The sequence below is a fragment of the Sphaerodactylus townsendi genome, linkage group LG09, assembly GCF_021028975.2.
Source record: "Sphaerodactylus townsendi isolate TG3544 linkage group LG09, MPM_Stown_v2.3, whole genome shotgun sequence".
Taxonomy (NCBI): Eukaryota; Metazoa; Chordata; class Lepidosauria; order Squamata; family Sphaerodactylidae; genus Sphaerodactylus; species Sphaerodactylus townsendi.
In genome coordinates this window covers 70,441,148-70,461,272 of record NC_059433.1, presented here as the reverse complement: position 1 = coordinate 70,461,272, position 20,125 = coordinate 70,441,148, and the positions used below count along the sequence as shown (strand labels likewise).

The 20,125-nt window shown below is 45.8% G+C and overlaps 1 protein-coding gene across 1 annotated transcript in view; it reads right to left on the bottom strand.

The window, feature by feature from the left end:
* The window catches only part of ST3GAL1 (ST3 beta-galactoside alpha-2,3-sialyltransferase 1), a 79,709-nt gene extending 60,054 nt beyond the window's left edge, over positions 1–19,655 (bottom strand). The window contains exon 1 of the mRNA XM_048508581.1: positions 19,568–19,655. The gene's annotated coding sequence lies outside the window, so the exon portion shown is untranslated. The remainder of the gene's footprint in view (positions 1–19,567) is intronic.
* Positions 19,656–20,125: the final 470 nt, after the last annotated feature.

The window sequence follows — 20,125 nt, the reverse complement described above, 5'->3', positions numbered from 1 at the left end:
AAATTGGGATCATTTTCAAAGTGAACTTACCCAAAGAATCAAAGATGTATCACGATAGTCTGATCTGGCAAGATATTCAGATTTTCCTCTATGTCCATGGTGGCGAACCTTTGGCACTCCAGATGTTATGGACTACAATTCCCATCAGCCCCTGCCAGCATGGCCAATTGGCCATACTGGCAGGGGTTGATGGGAATTGTAGTTCATAACATCTGGAGTGCCAAAGGTTCGCCACCACTGCTCTATGTTATACACAGAAATATATCACTGCCCCTGCTCCTTAATTAACTTATCTGGATAATAAAGACCTAAGGAGAGCTTTTATACTTGCAAGAAGTGCACATTTACCTTCTGCTGTCTTAGAAGGGAAATATCAAAAGATACCTTATGCTGCAAGGTTATGTTCTTGCTCTCTGAATTCTGCAGAAACTATAGAGCATATGTTATTAAAGTGTCCCCTTTATGAGGAGGTAAGGAAAAAATGCCTGTCACATCTACTACACAAAATGACATATTGTTCTGATAAAGTTTGTTGTGAAAAACTATTACAGGATAAGAAGGAGGATATTACTAAACGGGTAGCAAAATTCTGTCTATTCATTATGAAAAAGAAAAAAATGATCTGAATATGGTATCCCCCTTAGATATTTTTGTTTTGTTTAGTATTTTTATGCTGTTTGGTGTGTTTACAAAGTATCATGATACGTAGATGGATAGTGCTGGAATACGAGAGAGAGATCTGCATTCTTGTTTTGTTGTAGATATTTTGGAGATTTGTAATATCTCTGGTCGTTGACTGTAAATAAAGTCTTCTTCTTCTTCTCCCCCCTTTATAATTTATTGATGTATTAAAACATTCATATCCTGCCTTTCGTCACTGTCCAATGTGAACTACAGTCATTGTCCAAGGTTAACTACAGTCATCACTTCCACGTTGCTGGGGTTAGTGGCGGAGTGGGGAATCAAACCCGGTTCTCCAGGTTAGAATCCACCTGCTCTTAACCACCACACAACACTGGCTCTTTACCCAATTGTGTGTTCAGGGAGTGATGCCCTGCTAGGACACTCCACACAGCTTTCTCCAATCAGTTTGCAGCACATGTCTCCCTTCTTTATGGCCCCACCGAAGTAATCTAAATAGCCATCTATATTGCCCTTCCTGCCAGTTGAGTCAGTGATCATGTCCTTGCAGGAAATTCATCTCGGTTGGCAATCTGAGCCATTTGTTGCTAAGGTTCCTGGGAAAGAGTGTGCTCTTTCCGGAGATTTGTAATTCTCATACCTCCCTTACGCAATACACACCAATGGGACCTATCCCCTTGAGATCAACAGGAAACTACCTGTATAGTCAGTCAGTTGTGACTTGAAGGCACTTTACACACTCAAAGTCTGTGCAGATAAGTTGACACCGCTGCTTTTAACAGGGCTGTTTACCATGAAGCGAAGCCACAAACAGTACACATAAAATTGTCACACAGAACCAGAGGTGGGATCCAGCAGGTTCTCACAGGTTCCCGAGAGTAGGTTACTAATTATTTGTGTGTGCCGAGAGGGGGTTACTACTTGGTGATTTGGCCACGTGATTTTTGCCTTAGTTACGCCCCTCCTCTCAGCGGTAGCACGCAGAACTTGAAGCAGTCTAGCAGGAGGTGCACCGGCGTGCGTGGCAGCCTGCGCCTGTGTGCATTCATTTCCCGCCCAAGGACCGGCGCAGTGGCTGCGTCCTTGCCACAGCTTTGCCCAGGAATGCCCTGCCCGTGGAATGCATGGCCACGCCCCCGTCATGCCCCGCCCAGCCCCATTGCCGCTACGCCACAGTTTGAATCCCACCACCATGGGAACAGGTTACTAAAATTTTTGGATCCCACCACTGCACAGAACCAAACCAAAACTAACAAAAGGTCGAGGATGCTTCTGGGAGCCCAGGAATTAAAAAAACCCACAATAATCACTATGTAAAACTTCACCTAAGAACACTTTGCAAGGCACATTTCTCAAAGCGGCTTCCACTGACCATTGCCAGCCCAGGAAAACGGTGAATTTCTGCCGTCTTTGCATTCATCTGTTGATGCTTTGTGCACATCCCTTTGTGTATGTAGGTTATTGTATTTTATATTTTGTTCTGCTGCCAGTTCCGTTCCTGGGCCTCCAGGGATTCAGATTCCCTTCTTGCCAACTTGGCAGGAATACCTGGGGGCTCACTGGAAAACCACTGTGGGGAAAACACCGTTGTTACAAATGGAACCCAGGGCTCCTGGGACCATTGCAGCAGACAGCATCAATAATATCTAGTAGTATTGTCGAAGGCTTTCACGGCCGGAATCACTGGGGTGCTGTGTGGTATCCGGGCTGTATGGCCGTGTTCTAGCAGCATTCTCTCCTGACGTTTCACCTGCATCTGTGGCTGGCATCTTCAGAGGATCTGATGGTAGGAATGGAAAGCAAGTGGAGTATATATACTGTAAGGTCAAAAGGTGAGGCCATCTGAATAGAGTAGCCTGGCATGTGAGTCACAGAGAAGTCTGTAGCATGGGAGTAACAATGAAGATAGCAAGATCAATAGGTGAATGGATCTGAATAGAAGTATCCTGGTCTTTGTTCCCTTTGAGTGCTATAGTCTATAGTTGTCCTGTGTTTGTGTGGAGCTGATCAGTCACTGTCTTGATTCTAGAGTTTTTCCACACTGGCAGCCAAATTCTGTTCATTTTCATGGTTTCTTCCTTCCTGTTGAAGTTGTCCATGTGCTTGTGGATTTCAATGGCTTCTCTGTGTAGTCTGACATAGTGGTTGTCAGAGTGGTCCAGAATTTCTGTGTTTTCAAGTAGTATTCTGTGTCCAGGTTGGTTTATCAAGTGTTCTGCTACTGCTGATTTTTTTGGCTGAAATAGTCTGCAGTGCCTTTCGTGTTCTTTAATTCGTGTCTGAGCGCTGCGTTTGGTAGTTCCTACTATATCTAGTAGGGTTGCCAGATCAGGTTGGGAAACTGCTGGAAATTCAGGGGTGGAGCCCAGGAGATCAGGGACCTCAGTGGCATACAAGACCATAGAGTCCATCCTCCAAAATGTCCATCTTCTCGAGGCAAGCTGAGCTCTGTAGTCTGGAGATGAGCTGTAATTCCAGGTTCCACCTGGAGGTTGGCATCCCTAATCTCCAGCATCTCCAGATTGTTTTTATAAAAGCAGGAGTTGTGAAAGGCCTTTCTCTGCCAGAAACCCTGGACAGCAGCTGCCAGTCGGAGTAGGCAATTCTGACCATCATAAACCAAGAATCCGATTCAGTATACTATAAGGCAAGTTCCTGGGTCCATGAGCCCTTCTCCCCATGGTGACTACCCAAACCAGGCCCCATGCATGCCGAAATACAGGGGAACACGGCCAACAACCCTTTGTCAGCCAGAGTACACCTCACAGAAGTAAATGGAGGAATGGTCCAATACTAGAACCAAGGGGCATTCATTGAAAATGCTGGGGGGAAGAATTAGGACTAATAAAAGGAAACACTTCTTCACGCAACGTGTGATTGGTGTTTGGAATATGCTGCCACAGGAAGTGGTGATGGCCACTAACCTGGATAGCTTTAAAAAGGGCTTGGACAGATTGATGGAGGAGAAGTCGATCTCTGGCTACCAATCTTGATCCTCCTTGATCTGAGATGGCCAATGCCTTAGCAGACCAGGTGCTCAGGAGCAGCAGCAGCAGCAGAAGGCCATTGCTTTCACCTCCTGCATGTGAGCTCCCAAAGGCACCTGGTGGGCCACTGCGAGTAGCAGAGGGCTGGACTAGATGGACTCTGGTCTGATCCAGCAGGCTAGTTCTTATGCTCTTATGGCATGGAAGCTTCAGATAACTCTTTGTCCCTTGCAAATATGTGGAATTCAGGCCAGGACTTCAAAATCAGAAGTGCTTCCTCGTGAGTTTTAAAAGCAGGTTCTCTCATTACTGTATGGATGAATCCTGGGGGATGGGGCAGTGGTAGTGGAAAGGGCTGTCATTCATTTTAGGACCCAACGTGGTGTAGTGGTTAAGAGCAGGTGGGTTCTAATCTGGAGAACTGGGTTTGGTTCCCTACTCCTCCACCTGAGTGGCAGAGGCTGATCTGGTGAACCAGATGTGTTTCCGCACTCCTACATTCCTGCTAGGTGATCTTGGGCTAGTCACAGTTCTCTCTCTCAGCCCCGCCTACCTCACAAGGTGTCTGTTGTGGAGAGAGGAAGGGAAAGGAGCTTGTAAGCCACCTTAAGTCTTCTTACAGGAAAGGCAGGATATAAATCCAAACTCTTCTTCAGCCGAGTTGAAGCGCTGCTGACAGAAACGGTGACATGTTTCCTTTTCAGAGCAGGAGATGTTTATTTGGAGACGGCATTAAGTTGGCCTTTTCTTCCCAGACACACTAAATGAACAAAGCCAGCGCTTTGAGCTTATCTTTTGGCACCGCTTGATATGGGGTAAGGGGTGGAGAGATGAAAGGGGAGAGAAAAGGGAGGAAAGGACTTGAATATCCAGCCAGCTTTTGCTACAACGGGGATCTCAGTCGTAAAAGACGAGCAGCGAAGCCTAGCCGGTCCTGCTGGTGCCTTGTGTGGCTGGAGAGAGCCTTTTGGACCACTTCCCAGAATCCTTTGCAGTGCGTGCTGAAGAAAAGGAACGCAGGCAAGCAAGCGCACCAGAGAGTCCCGTCGACAGAGAACAAACTTCGTGAACTTATAACCTCTCCGGAACAGCACCTTTCTTGCAGAACCGACCTCTGGGGCTAGCCTGTTTTTTGGATGAATTCCAGGGCCCCTTACGGCCATGGGTCTTGGACAGCAATTTAATAGATTAACTCATCTGGCTGCCTCCCCATCCAAGTTTTTCCTTTTTTTAAAAAAAACTAGCTCAGACGAGGAGCAAGCCAGCAAGAGCATGTGGATTCCCTCAAGTGTGGAAGAGAGAGAGAGAGAGAGAGAGAGAGAGAGAGAGAGAGAGAGAGAGAGAGAGATATTCTTTTGAATAAGAATAATGGCGCTGAAAAAACCTAGAGGATTTTGGAAGCACCTCGTTTAAAAAGAGAGAGAGAAAGAAATTGATCAGGACTAAGTCGGGTTAAATAACTCGAGTGGTTTCAAATGGAAATAAATCGGCTTTCGGAGAAGCGGCAAGGCGGCTGGATGCCAGGTCAAGTTCTCCTGGAAAGGAGACGCAGGAATTAGGAAAAAAAAGGGACAAAGTTCCTCTGTTCTGTAATTAGCTTGGGCCGCAGGACCGAGTCCGAATGGAATTTAGGATGGGATGTCACCTGCGGATGGTTTTGTGCCGGCCAAATGTGTCTGTTTGTTGATTTATTTGCTTCATTTATTCCTCACTGTTCTCCCTGGTGAGGACTCAAAGTGGTTTATATCATCATTGTGGTTTCCCCTAACCCTAACCCTGAGCCCTCTGGGGGAGGGTGGTATATCAATTAAATATCTAATCTAATCTAATCCTCCTCTCCTCCGTTTTATCCTAACAACAGCCTTGTGAGGTAGGTTAGGTGGAGAGTGTTTGACTGGCCCAAGATCACCCAGCAAACATCCATGGCAGAGTGGGGATTCAAACTTGGGTCTCTCAAGTCCTTGGCCCCTTCCGCACACGCAAAATAATGCATTTTCAAACCACTTTCACAACTGTTTGCAAGTGGATTTTGCTATTCCGCATAGCTTCAAAGAGCACTGAAAGCAGTTTGAAAGTGCATTATTCTGCATGTGCGGAAGGAGCCCTAGTTTAATACTTTAACCGCTAGAGAGCCGGCATGGTGTAGCAGTTAAGAGCAGGTGGATTTGATTCCCTGCTCTTCCACCTGAGTAGCAGAGGCTTACCTGGTGAGCCAGATGTGTTTCCGCTGGGTCACCTTGAGCTAGTCACAGTTCTTCGGAGCTCTCTCAGCCCCACCTACCTCAAAAGCTGTCTGTTGTGGGGAGAGGCGCTCGTAAGCCACCTTGAGTCTCCTTACAGGAGAGAAAAGTGGGATATAAATCCAAACTACTCCTCCTCCTCCTCCTCCTTCTATACCATACTAACTCTCATATATATCTGGGTGTGCAGGTTGTATACTGTGCTCCACAGACTGAACCTGGACTGCCATCAGAAGTTATATGAAGACTGAGTCACATATTACAGTCTACACTGGTCCAGTTTAAGCTTTAATGGCATAAAAGACTACAGATTATTTACATTTAGACATTTAAATATTGGTATTTAAAATGTTTTCCAAAAACTTAGCCACTGCCAAGGTAATCAATGGATTATAGTCACTCAGCAAAAAACGAGTGGTCTGGAACTTAGAATAATGAAGCCTCGGAAGCAGCAAAGGATAAATTAAAATCATACGCGGGCTGCTATGAAGATGACATTCCAGGAGAATATGGGATGTGGTTTCAGGAGATCCACAACCACAACGGCATCGTCTCTGTTGTTCGGGGATCTGAAGGTATCTCCCAGAGGTTACCGCTGATGGGGAGCTGTTAAGACGTGCTAACATAAATAAGCGACTTATTTGCTTAATGGATGACAGAGATGTGAGATATTTGGCTCTTACTCTGTAGCGTGGCTGTATTCCAAGGTAGCGGGGGAGCATACAGCTGCCTTTGTTGGATAAAATGTTTATTGTATTTGATATTAATACGCTGCTTTTAATGGGGTTTTAATGATTCTATAGAGCCATTTACTATGATTTATTTAATGATTTGAGATTTATTGATTTTATTTTGTGCTCTATTTGTATATTCATGTTCACTGCCCTGAGCCCTTCGGAGGAGGGCGGTAAACAAACAAACAAACAAACAAACAAACAAACAAACAAACAAACAAACAAACAATTAAAAAAGAGATGCTCGGTATCCCTCAATCTTTCCCAGATTTGGTTAAAAATGTATAATTCACTGCCAATCCCAACACTATCCAAATCAATCCCTATGGTCTTGAAGTCTACACTGGTCATTTCTGGATGAGAATCAGGTCAGCATTGTGGTTCTCCCTGAACTTTCATGGGACAGGTGCCCAATTCAGATCACCACCATGCCACATGGGAAGAAAGGGCTTTAGCCAACCTTTGCACCATCTGAAATGGGCCCTACAGGTGCTATCTAACGTTCTGCAAAAATCCATGTGTATCCTGGAATAGGGGGAATTCAAGAAAACCAGCAACTCATGTCAAACACTAAGCAGGTATCCCAGTCACAACCTGTGCAGATGATGGTGTGTGAATTGGTCCTGAAGAAGGCGGAAATCTAGGAGGCAACGATTGCACGATTCCCCATGAGAGAGGTTTCCATATCGCCAGTGTGACTGCCGCTCCGTTTGCACTCACAAAGGAGAGTCCACATGGCCCTGATTTTTCATTCTCGCATCCCATGAGAACACAAGGCTTGCTGGAAAAGACAATAATGCTAAGAAAAGTTGAAGGCAGCAGGAAAAGAGGAAGTCCCATTGTAACCCCCATGCTCAGAATGGGTTGACCCAGAAAGGGGTGGAGACTCAAAGCAGCAAGAGGCTGCAGACCTCATGTAGTTTGGAGGAGACAAGGCTACCAGACTCGGACCTTGATTTCTATAAGCCCTTAACACCTTGTTAAAATAACTGCAATGTTGTTGGGAACTAGTGGGAAGGGAGTTGATTATTTTTGCTATGTTGTAAATGTTGGAGTTTATTTTTTCAGGGTTTTTTGTGTTTGTAATGGGTGAGAGTTCTCCTGGAAACCTTCATCATGTTGAATCCTGTTCACCATGCCCTTGGAGTCTTCAGGAGCCAACCCACTTGCAGGAAGAATTGGACTTCGCAATATCAGAAGACTGTAACTAGAAGGACTTGAAATGAAACCTGAACAGGACCTTGAAGTGTGACGTTAAATGTTGATGTTTGATGTTATATGTCAAGAAAGTAAATCATTTTGTTTAAAAATTTGTTGTTGCAAACTCATTCCAAGTTCTGCCCCACAGAACCCACAGACAGAGGCTACACCAGCATGAGTTGGATTGACCCGAAAAAGGAAATGAAAGATCCGAGGGAGGCTGTTAACAATAGGATATTTGGAAGAACGTTAATTCATAGGGTTGCCATAAGTCGGAAGCAACTGGACAGCACAACACACACGGAGCCATGCTTTCCCTTTGATTACCAAATGCAGATTCTCCCCCTCCCAATTATCATGCCGCCACCACGAATCTCTGCCCACCTTTTTATTCTTCATGCATTCGTAGTACTGCTCAAGAATGGGGCAATAACTCGACGGAATAAAATTTGCTGGTGGTTCCTGGAACGAAACATATTCAGCTGGCCACTACAAGGGCCGGGGCCTTTATGGTCTTGGCCCCTACCTGGTGGAACAGGCTCCACAGGGAGTTCAGGGCCCTGCGGGACTTGAATTGTTTCCACAGGGCCTGTAAATGGAGCTTTTCCGCCAGGGTCTGAACCAGAGGTGGGATCCAGCAGGTTCTCACAGGTTCCCGAGAGTAGATTACTAATTGTTTGTGTGTGCCGAGAGGGGGTTACTAACTGCTGATTTTGCCACGTGATTTTTGCCTTCGTTACGCCCCTCCTCTCAGCAGTAGCGCGCAGAACTTGAAGCAGTCTAGCAGGAGGTGCGCCGGCGTGCGTGGCAGCCTGCGCCTGCGTGCATTCGTTTCCCGCCCAAGGACCGGCGCAGCGGCTGCGTCCTTGCCACAGCTCTGCCCAGGGATGCCACGCCCCCAGAGTGCCCGGCCACCCCCTGTCGTGCCCTGCCCAGTCCCATTGGCGCTACGCCACAGTTTGAATCCCACCACCATGGGAACCTGTTACTAAAATTTTTGGATCCCACCACTGGTCTGAACTGAAGTAATCTCATTGCTAGTGGCCTCCCGGGGACATATAAGGGGTTGTAACTGTTGTTTTTGTTATTTCTCTGCTGGTTATGCTTTTGTGATTTTAATGCTGTACTGTTTTACATTATTGCTGTTTTTCTGCCCTGAGGGAAAGGGTGGGTTATAAATCAAAAAGATAAATAAATGAAACAAAAAATAACTGCACTCATTGGAAATGCTAATTACTGGAAGGTTCTGGGTGTCCCACTGAAGTCATCTGCATTGAAAAAACTCATTAGCCTCCGACTGCGTGGGGTAAAGGGAGAAAACCCTTCGGGGACTTTTCAAACACTGACTGAGAGCCCGGAGGAAAACATCTGCCACTTGTATAGTTCTAACTAAGAACATAAGAACATAAGAAAGAGCCAGCTGGATCAGACCAGAGTCCATCTAGTCCAACTCTCTGCTACTCGCAGTGGCCCACCAGGTGCCTTTGGGAGCTCTCATGCAGGATGTGAGAGCAATGGCCTTCTGCGGCTGCTGCTCCCGAGCACCTGGTCTGCTAAGGCATTTGCAATCTCAGATCGAGGAGGAACAAGATTGGTAGCCATAGATCGACTTCTCCTCCATAAATCTGTCCAAGCCCCTTTTAAAGCTATCCAGGTGAGTGGCCATCACCACCTCCTGTGGCAGCTGCTTTATATAAGGGCATGACAATCTTTGCAGTTTTATTCTCAATTCCTTTCCTAATTATCCCCGGCATAGAGTTTGCCTTTTTCACAACTGATTGACACTGCTGGGATCTTGCTCTAACATTTCCCCCATTAAAAAGAAAAAAAAACTCATTTTGGGGCGCGTCAGCAGCAACACCAAAGCACTTCACTGTGAAAATGAAGAGTCTGGAAAAGAATTTGGATTTATACTCCACTTTTCACTCTTGTAAGGCGTCTTAAACCTTCCTCTCCCCACCACAGACACCTTGTAAGGTAGGTGGGGCTGAGAGAGTTCGGAGACAATGGTGACTGATCCAAGGTTACCTAGAACAGGGGTAGGGAACCTGCGGCTCGAGAGCTGCATGCGGCTCTTCTGCCCTTGCACTGCGGCTCCACGAGCTGAGCCGCTGGCCCCATCCTTGCCCGCCGTGCAGGTAACAGGGTGGATGCACCAACTGCCTGCAGCCGGCTGGGCCGCGCCGCGGGCTTCCCCTCTCGCCTGCCCCTTTGGAGCGGGGTGGGGGCTTTCCTGGCGGCCAGCGAAGCAGAGCCACTGGCCCCATCCTTGCCCGCCCTGCAGGCAGCAGGGCGGACGCATCCATGTGCTTCTCAGAATGAGCAGAGTAAAAGGTAAAACCCCCCAATATATACAGTGTTATCTTTATTTTAAATGTCAAAAATTATTTGCGGCTCCAAGTGTTTTCTTTTCCCATGGAAAATGGGTCCAAATGGCTCTTTGAGTGTTAAAGGTTTCCTACCCCTGACCTAGAAGATTTCAAGTGCAGGAGCGGGGATACAAATCCAGCTCACCAGATAAAAACCTGCTGCTCACATGGAGGAGTGGGGAAACAAACTCGGTTCTCCAGATTAGAGTCCACCTCCTGTCAGCCACTACACCACACTGCACAGGGAGGGGGACCAAGAAGGCATTTCCTGTCATTCAGAGACAAGGCACACCCTTCCTTCCGGACACATCAAAACGACTGTAACAGCAACAACATGCTGGAAGAAACAGTTTTTGTGCAGGTTGCTTTTTTTTAACATGAGTGTCTGTGTGTGTGTGGGGGGGAAGCAAGCTATTTACAATTTGTTCAGGAATTGAGGCTGATAACATGTGAAAACACAAGAAAAAGATGTCAAACAAGAGTTGCTGAGATGGAGAATAATTTCCATGTGGAATCAGTTAGACTTGCTAGCTCTGGACCAGGAAATGTTTGGAGATTTTGGGGTAAGGCCTGGAGAAAGAAGAAGGAGAGTTTGGATTTATATCCCCCCTTTCTCTCCTGCAGGAGACTCAAAGGGGCTTACAATCTCCTTGCCCTTCCCCCCTCACAACAAACACCCTGTGAGGTAGGTGGGGCTGAGAGAGCTCCGAGAAGCTGTGACTAGCCCAAGGTCACCCAGCTGGCATGTGTGGGAGTGTACAGGCTAATCTGAATTCCCCGGATAAGCCTCCACAGCTCAGGCGGCAGAGCGGGGAATCGAACCCAGTTCCTCCAGATTAGATACACGAGCTCTTAACCACCTACGCCACTTAACCTCCTACGCCACTGCACGGTTTTGGGAAGGTGAGGGCGCTCAGCAGGTTATAATGCCATAGAACCCACCCTCCAAAGAAGTCATTTTCTCTAGGGGAACTGATTCCTGTTGTCTAGCGTGCAGTTGTAATTCCAGGAAATCTCCAGAATCCTCCTGAAACTTGGCAACTGTACAATCGGACGGATTGCAATACAGGAAATATCCTCCTTTTGAAACATGTGAGCAAAAAAAGGCTTGGAAGGTGAAGGGATACAAGCTCAGGGCATGCAGAAAGTCCCAAGTCTGAACTATCTATAGATCTTAACAATGACACACCTATATCTCCCATAATACAGGCCATCCTGGGCATGTGATACGAAATCCTCCCTGCCAGCTCTCTACCCCACAGATGGCTTTAAAGGGGCGAGCAGAGCCAGCATTCAGGACATCTGCAGATTGACTATCAGCTACCAGATGTTTCCTAGCATAAACACCTCTAAACTGCTGCCAACTTTGGAACAAATTTGCATCTGCACAAATTTGCATCTACTAGAAAAAATACTGGATCCAACAAGGGTGGGGAGCGGGGGACAAGCAGTCGCCGAAAAACACGTGGAACAAGTTTTCATACTGCTCTAAGTTTGTCACCTCCGAGGAGTCATCGAACACGCTTTTCACGCAGGAGGGACTCTGCAGAACACTTTGAGAACACAGCCCCTGACTACAATGTGATATATAGTTTCGTGACAACAGTGGATTCCGCACAGCATGAATATAACGGGCTGGGCACAGTATAGAAAGTGCTTTGGGGAAGGACTTCGCAAAGTCAAAGGCTTCAACAGCCAGGTTCAACTGGTTGTTGTGGGTTTTCCAGGCCACACAGCTCGGAAAACACACAACAACCAACTTCGCAGAGCTTTCTTCCCCAAAGTGGCTTGAGCCCGTTCTATATCTCTCAACCCGGGTTTTTTTGAAAATCACTAAACCAGTGAGAGGAGGTGAATTGAGGCAAGATATCTTGTCCCGCCCAGAGGTGGGATCCAGCAGGTTCTCACAGGTTCCCGAGAGTAGGTTACTAATTATTTGTGTGTGCCAAGAGGGGGTCACTAATGGGTGATTTTGCCACGTGATTTTTGCCTTAGTTACGCCCCTCCTCTCAGCGGCAGCGTGCAGAACTTGAAGCAGTCTAGCAGGAGGTGCACCAGCGTGCGTGGCAGCCTGCGTGCATTCGTTTCCCGCCTAAGGACCGGCGCAGTGGCTGTGTCCTTGCCACAGCCCTGCCCAGGAATGCGCCACCCCTTGAATACCCGGCCACGCCCCGTCGTGCCCCGCCCAGCCCCACTGGCGCTACGCCACAGTTTGAATCCCACCGCCATGGGAACCTGTTACTAAAATTTTTGGATCCCACTACTGGTCCCGCCTCGCTCCCTCTTGCCCGACCCATGCTTCAAGAGCACTTCAAGTGCAACTTTTTGCACTAGAGTGGCCAGGGAATGTGGCAGTGGGTAATCAGACATCAAGTAACTTCTCTGCATGCAGATGTATCTCCATATACAAGACCTCTTGTATCTCCATATACAAGACCTCTCTCTGAAGGACAGCGGCACCGTCCCAGAAAAGACAACCCTAAACTAGATTGGACAGACACAGGTAAAAGCCCATCTTCTGGCAACCTTAATTCCAATGTGGGTACACACACCTCTGCAAAACATTCACCTCAGCAGAGAATTACAGGAAGAGAAGGCTGGGAGGGACCCTTTTAAAGTTTTCCTGTGCTTGCCTTTGAAGGCCGGTGTTTGCTTCCCAGATAAATTGAGCCTCCAAAGACCTGCTCGGTTTAAAACAAGCACACAAACGTCAACTTATGAATCATGAACAACAGGCCTCTCGGTAACTTTCCATCCATCTTATGAATCATTAACGACACCCTCCTTCTCCCCACAGGCAAGGGGGGAAAAATATCCGCCGTGAATTAAAAGCTCCCACCTTTGTCAATTTTATAGATGAATTCAAAAGTTTAACCAGAGTCTCCGATGACCATGAACACACACACACGCACGCAGCCCAGTTTCATGACACAATTGCAATTTGGCGTTCGAAAGCTAGGAGCTACGGCCAATCTGCTGGAGCCAGATATTTTGAAATATGCAGTATTTCCATTGCATAATTTAAGCAGCTGCAATTTTAGACTCTTGCCCTGTTCCTGGGAGAAAACAAAGATGTTTAGTAATGAAAAAAGGGTGAAGTAGAAAAAAAAACCAGGATCCTGGAACCTGGAGTGGGTAGAGATCACGGCTAGAGTTTCTGCCACTCAAGGTGGGCAAGCAGGAATCAATATATAACTGTCCCAAGAGACAGATTTGGCTCAGAGATGACCAGATGCTGGTTCTTACTCAAAGCTAAATGGGGAAAAGGCAAAAGTTTACTTCACTTCGCTTTGCTAACAAACGACTGAGCAACCTTTCTCAATCTGGATGGGATAATTCCTTTCCTTGTATGGATTTTTTTAGAATTTGCTGTCCCTCCCTACTGTTATCTTGTTTAGCAGCCTAGGTTTGAGGCAAATAAAAGCCAGCCAGCCAATCCTGGCCCTTTGAAAGCTCTTGCTCTTCTCAAGTAATGCACCTCAATGAGCCATGGGAAATGCAGTCTTCTGAGTACCAGCCATGTCAATCGCCCTAAGGACTACACCCTCAGCACACTTTAAATGCACTAGGAAGGACTTCCAAGATGATGGAGGAGGAGGAAGTAGAGTTTTATACCCCACTTTTCTCTCCTCTAAGGAGTCTCCAACGGGCTTACAAACTCCTTCTCTTCCTCTCCCCACAACAGACACCTTGTGAAGTACCAATGTTCAGTATATCTGAACACTTCTCTGTCTGTGATATTGCTCCACAATGCATTGTTCTTCCAGAGCTAAGAATGAACCGCACAGTTCTGTTCATTGGACTATTCTGCTCCAAGATCAGGTGACTATAACCCTTACTCATCAATTCCCTCCTCTATTCCAGATCTATCCCCTCACAACTGTTTATATCTGAGGACTGTGTGTGTGTTCTGCTGCGCTGATTTTTATTGTGTGCCTGTGCACCCCCTCATCCCTAAATAATATTGTTAAAATGTATTTGCTCTCCTGCGGGTTTCTTGCAAAAGCTAACTTCGGTATAAATAGGCAATCAAGATCTCGAGCTTTCCTGACCTTTTGCAAAGCCAAAGGTCTGCTCTCATTAATTCCCTACTCTAAAAAGGAGAGACTTCAGGTAACATTCCAACCTTGGAGGAACTGCTTAGTCTGTGAACACTTTCAATTTTGGAGAAACCGGAGAAAAGTGTAGCAGGGAATGAGGACTGCTGATTAGTGTGGGAACTTTAGATCAAGTAAACCCCTCTGGAGTGCACTGGTTTGTTTACTCGGATGCAATAAACCATTTCAGTAAATCTGAATCTGGTTGTTGGGGGGAGGTTGATGGACATAACACACACTGATGCAGGAAAAGATGGGATTGTTTAAAAACCAGAGGCTTGAACAGGGAAGCAGGAAGTAGAGCAGGAGAGATGTTGCTCATATTGTTCCTTGCAAAAGCCAACTCTTTGTTATTATCATAGAGAAGCAGGAAGGAGCCAGCAACATGGATGGGGGTGAGAGGGAAGACGTGGAGTGGGAAGGGTGGAGCTAGGTGTGGGGAGGGGAGATGTCCGAGACAAAGCTATGCTTGCTGACAAATCTGCCCTGCTCTGGCCCCGAAGAAAAATTAAAAGTCATGCTAGAAGTGGTGTCACTTGCTGGGGAGAGAATGGGAAGCGAAAGCGGGGCTCAAGGAAATACATCTGTGTTGCGATGGACATTTGCCCCCATTGCGTACCAGAAGTCTGGTGCATAATCAGCCATTAGGAAGCAAATCGAGGTGCAAGCAAAGACGACATCATAACGACATCGCATGTGTCATAACTAATAACAAAAAATGGTTTTCAAAAACTTTTTCAAAAAAGATTTGTAACGAACTTTTGGTTTGAAACACTGAAAAAAATGTTCTTTATATCATCTTTGCAAGTCCAGGTTTGGATGGGGAGGCAATCTTCAAAGGTGGATGACATCCAGCTGTTTCTCAAAGTTAAAGCCTCAGGAAATTGTGATTTTTCAAGGGACTCATTGGCTTGGATTCCATAAAGCATTTCTGCAGATGGTTGGTTGGTTTTTTCTCCCCTCCTACTTCAGACCTTTGACTCTCCTCGTTCTGTTGCCAGAGTGCGTGTTCCCTTTTTCCTAGCACTTAGGGAGGTGTCTTGGGTTGTAGTGGGAGAGGGGAAGGGATAGAGTCATGTTCCACAGGTTGAAATTGTTTCTGCCAGCAGATATCTTCAGTGGATCTAAGCAATTGCATCCAAGAGCCTTTTCTTTCTAGCAGCAACACACGCTCTCTGTGGGCAAACCTAAAAGGCAGAGCTGCGTTTAGCCAGCTTTGGCTGGTGTCATGCGTAGCCTTTTTTGCAAAGCCAGACTCTGGCCAATTACCTGGCTGAAGGTAAAAAAACCCCTATTGTTCGGCTGCCATCACTGCATAAAAGGGGAAGTGAAGCCCGTGGACAGATTTATTTCATAGCCTGGGGATGTGTGGCATATCACCACCGTGCCAGTCTCTACAATGGCAATAGTGATGATATACAAAAGAACAGAATGTCTCAACAGCATTTTGTCAGTGCAAAAATGTACCAGAAGTGAAGAATAATAGGTTGGGAGCGTACATTTTCATAGGGTTGGATTCTCACTTATGCACACATTTTCCCCTTTCTGGAATACACTGCGCTCTCAGACCTGAGGATGTCAACGGTTTCCAAAAGTTCTCAAAGTGCAACTTTTTCAGGGAAATCAACACACATTTCCCTTTCTTTGGCTTGTCTCACTCCTCTTGGCTTTTCCCCTCCCACACAAGAGCTGTTCACCCACACAGATTGAACAAGGAAATGAAGGAAAGAGCAAACGGCGGCCTGGGTGAGGTTATAGAAGAGATTTACAAAGCGAACACTCTGGGCAAAAAATAGAACGATGGGTTTTTCTTTCTTCTTCTGGAACACTAAATCATACTAACAAAAGATAAGAGCACAAAAGGAGTTCACTAGACCAGAGACAGGATTGTCAGAGGTTTGCTGAAGTGCCATGTCACTGCCAGCAAAAAAAAATCCAGAAGTTACACAGGTAGTTCTATAATTTCAGTTGGTGAGACTTGCACAAAACAACGATAGGACAAAGACGGTGATTCATAGGGGCGTCATGAGTCTGAAGTGACTTGATGGCACTTAATATGCACATACAGTTCTAGAATCACTACCTGACATCACTTCTGGCTTTTTACTGGAAGTCAGTGGTGTATCTAGGAGGGGAAGAGGGGGCATACAACTCAGGTGCCATTTGCCTTGGTCACGTAAGGGGGCGCAGTTTGGCTACTCACCATAAGAACATAAGAACATAAGAACAAGCCAGCTGGATCAGACCAGAGTCCATCTAGTCCAGCTCTCTGCTACTCGCAGTGGCCCACCAGGTGCCTTTGGGAGCTCACATGCAGGATGTGAAAGAAATGGCCTTCTGCGGCTGCTGCTGCTCCCGAGCACCTGGTCTGCTAAGGCATTTGCAATCTCAGATCAAAGAGGATCAAGATTGGTAGCCATACATCGACTTCTCCTCCATAAATCTGTCCAAGCCCCTTTTAAAGCTATCCAGGTTAGTGGCCATCACCACCTCCTGTGGCAGCATATTCCAAACACCAATCACGCATTGTGTGAAGAAGTGTTTCCTTTTATTAGTCCTAATTCTTCCCCCCAGCATTTTCAATGAATGCCCCCTGGTTCTAGTATTGTGAGAAAGAGAGAACAATTTCTCTCTGTCAACATTTTCTACCCCTTGCATAATTTTATAGACTTCAATCCTATCCCCCCTCAGACGTCTCCTCTCCAAACTAAAGAGTCCCAAACGCTGCAGCCTCTCCTCATAAGGAAGGTGCTCCAGTCCCTCAATCATCCTCATTGCCCTTCTCTGCACTTTTTCGATCTCTTCAATATCCTTTTTTGAGATGTGGTGATCAAAAAGGAACACAGTACTCCAAGTGCGGTCGCACCACTGCTTTATCTAATGGCATGACAATCTTTGCAGTTTTATTATAGAAACATAGAGCAGCAAGGGACCTCGAGGGTCATCATAGAGCTGCAAGGGACCTCGAGGGTCATCTAGTCCAACCCTATGCACAATGCAGGAAATTCACAATTATCCCCCTCCCCCCAGTAACCTCTACTCCATGCCCAGAAGATGACCAAAAAGCCCTCCAGGATCCCTGCCAATCTGGTCTGGAGGAAAAAATCTTACTGACTCTAAAATGGTGATTGGCATTATCCTGGGCGTGTAAGATAACACCGCCCAGAGCCCTTGGGGATGGGGCGGTATAAAAATCCAAAGAATGAATGAATGAATGAATGAATAACTAAGTGCCACAGGTGCTGGACACTGACTCATCCCTGCCTGCCCTCCCTCTCGTGATCTGCCTCAGTTCACAGAATCAGTCTTGCTGTCAGATGGACATTTAGCCTCCGCTTTAAAAACTCCAAAGAAGGAGCCCGCCACTTCCCGAGGAAACCTGTTCTATTGAGAAAATGCTCTGCCAGGAAGTTCTTCCTAACGTTTAGGCAAAAACACTTTCAGTTTAACGCCAACGTGTTCATTCTGGTCTGGACCTAATCCAGAGCAACACAAAACAACTCCGCACTGTCCTTTATATAACAGCCCGTCAAGTACTTGGAGATGGTTATTGTACCCCCGTTCAATCATCTCCTCTCCAGGCTCCTTATGGTTCCTCAGCCTGTCCAAGTCATATGACTTGGTCTCCAGACCCTTCAAGAATCTTTGTTGCCCTCCTCCGGACACGTTCCCCCTTGTCTACATCCTTCTTAAACTGGTGCCCAAAACTGAACACAATACAGCAACTGAGGTTTACCTACTGTAGAGTAAAGCAGTGATAGTGCTTTACTCTATTGTATAGTGTAGAGTGTAGAGTAAAGCAGTGATACTCCTGTATCTACACTACACTACTGTATAGTGTAGAGTAAAGCAGTGATACTCCTGTATCTACACTACACTACTGTATAGTGTAGAGTAAAGCAGTGATACTCCTGTATCTACACTACACTACTGTATAGTGTAGAGTAAAGCAGTGATACTCCTGCCCAAAATCATGCTTGCCTTTTTGGCAACTGCATCACACTTCTGGTTCAAATTCAGTTATCATTGTGTATTTAACAAGTTTGACTTTGTTCCCTAAACCTGAATCTGGTTTAGAAGAAGAAGAGTTTGGATTTATACCCTGCCTTTCTCTCCTGTAAGGAGACTCAAGGTGGCTGACAAGCTCCTTTCCCTTCCCCTCCCCACAACAGACACCTTGTGAGGTGGGTGGGGCTGAGAGAGTTCTGAGAGGACTGTGACTAGCCCAAGGTCACCCAGCAGCAATGTAGGAGTGCGGAAACACATCTGGTTCACCAGATAAGCCTCTGCCACTCAGGTGGAGGAGTGGGGAATCAAACCCGGTTCCCCAGATTACAATCCACCTGTTCTTAATCATCACACCACGCTGGCTCTCAGCATGCGTCAGTTCTCTAGTTTGAAAGATTCATCCTGAGTTAATACAAGACCTCCATTTTTCACAGCTACATTTGCAGCTGTTTTACATTGCTTTTAACATGTTTGGGGGGGAGGTCGTCTTTTTAAAACTATTTATCATAAACTGCATCAAAAATCACCATTTGTTTTTGTATAACTGTTATTGGGTGTTTTATAGCATTGTTGTTTTCATTTTTTCTATGTTTCGATTTTTAATGTTTTTAATTATTTGTTATTGACTTGTTGTGACCCGCCCTGAGCACTGGGAGGATAGGGCAGGATATAAATTTGTTAAATAGATAGATAGATAGATAGATAGATAGATAGATAGATAGATAGATAGATAGATAGATAGATAGATAGATAGATAGATAGATAGATAGATAGATAGATAGATAGATAGATAGATAGATAGATAGATAGATAGATAGATAGATAGATAGATAGAGAGAGAGAGAGAGAGAGAGAGAGAGAGAGAGAGAGAGAGAGAGAGAGAGAGAGAGAGAAAGAAAGAAAGAAAGAAAGAAAGAAAGAAAGAAAGAAAGAAAGAAAGAAAGAAAGGACTGACGAACGAACGCTAACTCTAACAAATAAATATTTCCATATACTGTGCATGCTTCGGTCTATGGATGCCATCTCCAGGTTGGGAAACACCTGGAGATATGGAGGGTGAAGTCTGATGATAGAGTTTGAGGAAGGAGGGGACTTCAACGGAGTATAATGCCATATAGTCCATCCTCCAAATCCGCCATTTTCTCCAGAGGAAGTTGATCTCTGTTGCCCAGAGCTCAGCTGTAACCCCAGGAAATCTTCAGCCGCCACCTGGAAGTTGTCAACCCTGTCCAATGTGTACGTTTTCACATATGTCGGATATACTGTATTGCTTTCATTCCGGGCACTTACCAGAAGCACAAACTGCAGCATCCAGAAGATGTAGATTCAGGCTTTCCCTCCTTCTCCACACATCTCTGCTGGATAGTGGCCTATTCTGAAAGACAAAAAGGGAGGGGGAACAAAATAAAACGAGGTTCGATATCTCAGCATTTCAGTTGGTTTAGATCCCAGAAGTTTTTAAAACCATAAAAACGTCCTTCAAATAAGGATGAGATTAAATTCGGACTGAAAGACTCATTTTCAAATAACTTCCTGGTTTCATGGTAAAATATTTTATACTCATACAACAGATTTCAGAGTGGTCAAGCTGGCCCAGTTACCTTCTCTCAAGAATTCCTTCAAAGTAATCAGAATTCCTTCAAAGTAAACAGAATTCCTTCAAAGTAAACAATCCTTCAAAGAATTCCTTCAAAGTAAACAATCCTTCAAAGTAAATTGGTTTTATTATCCTCGTGCAATTGGGGTGGGGTCTGAAGCCTAGAGATACAGCGGAGATCAGAACCAACCATCTGAGGCACCCTGCTGCTTTTGTATTACTTACAAGCTGTTATTTATCCTCAGTGGTGT